Below are 3,754 nucleotides of genomic sequence, written 5' to 3' on the forward strand. Positions count from 1 at the left end.
ACGCACGAGGCGGTCGCACGCCTTCGGCTCGCCCCACCGGCAGGACGTCCCACGATACATGCCAGTTAAACACCGACGGGCGGTGAACCAACAGCGTGGGACACAAATCCAACTACGAGCTTTTTAACCGCAACAACTTTAATATACGCTATTGGAGCTGGAATTACCGCGGCTGCTGGCACCAGACTTGCCCTCCAATAGATACTCGTTAAAGGATTTAAAGTGTACTCATTCCGATTACGGGGCCTCGGATGAGTCCCGTATCGTTATTTTTCGTCACTACCTCCCCGTGCCGGGAGTGGGTAATTTGCGCGCCTGCTGCCTTCCTTGGATGTGGTAGCCGTTTCTCAGGCTCCCTCTCCGGAATCGAACCCTGATTCCCCGTTACCCGTTACAACCATGGTAGGCGCAGAACCTACCATCGACAGTTGATAAGGCAGACATTTGAAAGATGCGTCGCCGGTACGAAGACCGTGCGATCAGCCCAAAGTTATTCAGAGTCACCAAGGCAAACGGACCGGACGAGCCGACCGATTGGTTTTGATCTAATAAAAGCGTCCCTTCCATCTCTGGTCGGGACTCTGTTTGCATGTATTAGCTCTAGAATTACCACAGTTATCCAAGTAACGTGGGTACGATCTAAGGAACCATAACTGATTTAATGAGCCATTCGCGGTTTCACCTTAATGCGGCTTGTACTGAGACATGCATGGCTTAATCTTTGAGACAAGCATATGACTACTGGCAGGATCAACCAGGGAGCTGCGTCAACTAGAGCTGAGCAGCCGGCCGCCCGGGAGTGTGTCCCGGAGGCCCGCGCGAACACGCAAGCGTCCGCTCAATTATTCTGCAAACAGGAGGAGGCTGGGCTCCCCTGCACGATACACCTCGAAACCCTCTCAGGTCCCGGCGGCGCGCAGCGCCGTCCTAAGTACTTGGTCGGGTTCGAGAGAGGCGCAATCGCCCGGAGATAGGCGAGTAGACGCTTTCAGTGCGACCACCCGTGCTCCCAACTGAGCTTGCCGCTGCCGACAGAGGCCCGGGAGCGTGCTGTCGTGGTGTTGCCGGCGGGAGACAACACGCGGCCACAAACAGTGACCGGGCAGCTCCAACGCCAGCGCCACAGAGGGGCAGAGCCCCACTTGGGTGCCAAAGCGAACTCTCCCAGCACAGCGCACGCGCCAACACATCCGCACAGCTGCGATACAAACCACCTGCGAGAACCGCGGGGGCGACCGAGCAGCAGACGGCGTCGCGGCGCCGAGTGCCGGGCGGCGGCGCATCCTCAACGCACACAGTCCTCAATCGGACCAGCACACTGCAGATGTCCACCGCGCTTCGCACCGGGCCCGGGAGGACCCACTTTGGCCGCACGGCGCCGCGCGCTGGGTGCGCCGGCACGCAGATGCGCCGCCTGCCGCGTCCGTCAGCCGGCGCGCCTGCCACTGGGCGCCCCCACCAGCCGGCTGCCGCGCGTGCGCCCACGCAGCGCGCGGCCAGCACGCCGGGCGCCCCCCCCTCACCGGCCGGGGACGGTCCCACCCAGCCACCGCCGCGTATCGCTTCATACCCACATGCCCACTCACGTTCGTGGGTATGACGGGTGTCGCTGAAGCAACCGGTTAATACCTGTACCGATCGTCGATATCAACGATTCACCTCCAGCGCGAACAACCGCGCAACAACGGATTTCCAGTTCATTTGCGTAACTTGGGCAGCAAACGTAGACGTCCATCTACATTTGCGAATTCAATGGGTCTTGCATGCCTGGATGTTATGAGTCACGACACGCCACATCAGTCCACATACATGCTGCGACGTATGCACGAGAGAACACGTGGAAGGTGGCCCGCGTACGTATGCCGATGCCATTGCACAGCTGCGAAGCTCATTGAACACGCAAACTCCTGACTGACGAACTAGAGGCGACAGGGGAGGGGGGGGGGGGGGGGGGGCGATATACGTCTTATAGCAGTACACATTACAGTGGATAGCGGGACCATGTGGAACGTACGCAACACTCGCTAGATGTTGTGAGGGTAGGCACCGTAACATGATTCAATACGCAGGACACCAGAGTGTGCGCGCAGCGAACTATGTTGAGAGGGTTGCGATTAGGCAACGCTACACGAATTTCTAGATTCATATAACAAACAATTACGTGGGTTAGGTTAGGGCGCAACGTGGGTTAGGTTAGGGCCCAACTTAGGTTAGGTTAGGGCCCAACTTAGGTTAGGTTAGGGCCCAACTTAGGTTAGGTTAGGGCCCAACTTAGGTTAGGTTAGGGCCCAACTTAGGTTAGGTTAGGGCCCAACTTAGGTTAGGTTAGGGCCCAACTTAGGTTAGGTTAGGGCCCAACTTAGGTTAGGTTAGGGCCCAACTTAGGTTAGGTTAGGGCCCAACTTAGGTTAGGTTAGGGCCCAACTTAGGTTAGGTTAGGGCCCAACTTAGGTTAGGTTAGGGCCCAACTTAGGTTAGGTTAGGGCCCAACTTAGGTTAGGTTAGGGCCCAACTTAGGTTAGGTTAGGGCCCAACTTAGGTTAGGTTAGGGCCCAACTTAGGTTAGGTTAAGCCCCAACTTAGGTTAGGTTAAGCCCCAACTTAGGTTAGGTTAAGCCCCAACTTAGGTTAGGTTAAGCCCCAACTTAGGTTAGGTTAAGCCCCAACTTAGGTTAGGTTAAGCCCCAACTTAGGTTAGGTTAAGCCCCAACTTAGGTTAGGTTAAGCCCCAACTTAGGTTAGGTTAAGCCCCAACTTAGGTTAGGTTAAGGCCCAACATAGGTTAGGTTAAGGCGCAACATAGGTTAGGTTAAGGCGCAACATAGGTTAGGTTAAGGCGCAACATAGGTTAGGTTAAGGCGCAACATAGGTTAGGTTAGAGGCGCAACATAGGTTAGGTTAAGGCGCAACATAGGTTAGGTTAAGGCGCAACATAGGTTAGGTTAAGGCGCAACATAGGTTAGGTTAAGGCGCAACATAGGTTAGGTTAAGGCGCAACATAGGTTAGGTTAAGGCGCAACATAGGTTAGGTTAAGGCGCAACATAGGTTAGGTTAAGGTGCAACATAGGTTAGGTTAAGGTGCAACATAGGTTAGGTTAAGGTGCAACATAGGTTAGGTTAAGGTGCAACATAGGTTAGGTTAAGGTGCAACATAGGTTAGGTTAAGGTGCAACATAGGTTAGGTTAAGGGATGGTGTATGAGGGGGGAGGGGACGAGGTTCGTTCATAGTGATGATGGTAAGTGGACGCCTGAGGCACCCTGAGATGTGTCACGTCAGGATGCATCTTTCTCTCAGGGGAGGTGGTGCGCCGGTTGCGTGGGTGTGGCAAGGGAGTGGCAGGCCTGTGTCTTTCATTCCTGCCATTGCTTATATGCTGTGAGACAAGGCAGTGTGGTGGTGTTGGTTGCACCCCTGTCTAGGACATGTGTGGGTGTTTGTGGCTTATCTGAGTAATGATGGTTGTTGGAAGAGTGAGATATTCTGTTTTTGGGGTGGACCTCCTGGTTTTGTTATCATAGTGTGAATGGTGTAATGTGGCGGAGAGGATGCACTGGATGTTGTTCATGCTGGTGCTTAGATATCTTGTCTGTGTCTGTTACAGCCAGAGAGTAGTGTGTGATAGAGTGTCTGGGTGACGTGTAGTTCGCATGTGTGCACAGACTGTCAGCATGTATAGGGACTGTTGTATGTCGTATGCCATCTATATTCCGATGGCTCTGCATCTATTAGTAATCAGCGCCATGTATCAGTT

At 54.1% G+C, this 3,754-nt stretch overlaps 1 non-coding gene across 1 annotated transcript in view; it reads right to left on the bottom strand.

The window, feature by feature from the left end:
* The window catches only part of LOC126216989 (small subunit ribosomal RNA), a 1,909-nt gene extending 1,148 nt beyond the window's left edge, over positions 1-761 (bottom strand). The window contains exon 1 of the ribosomal RNA XR_007542309.1: positions 1-761. This exon is cut by the window's left edge and continues 1,148 nt beyond it. This is a non-coding gene — a ribosomal RNA (small subunit ribosomal RNA).
* Between the last annotated feature and the right edge of the window lie 2,993 nt (positions 762-3,754).

The sequence above is a fragment of the Schistocerca nitens genome, unplaced genomic scaffold, assembly GCF_023898315.1.
Source record: "Schistocerca nitens isolate TAMUIC-IGC-003100 unplaced genomic scaffold, iqSchNite1.1 HiC_scaffold_50, whole genome shotgun sequence".
Taxonomy (NCBI): Eukaryota; Metazoa; Arthropoda; class Insecta; order Orthoptera; family Acrididae; genus Schistocerca; species Schistocerca nitens.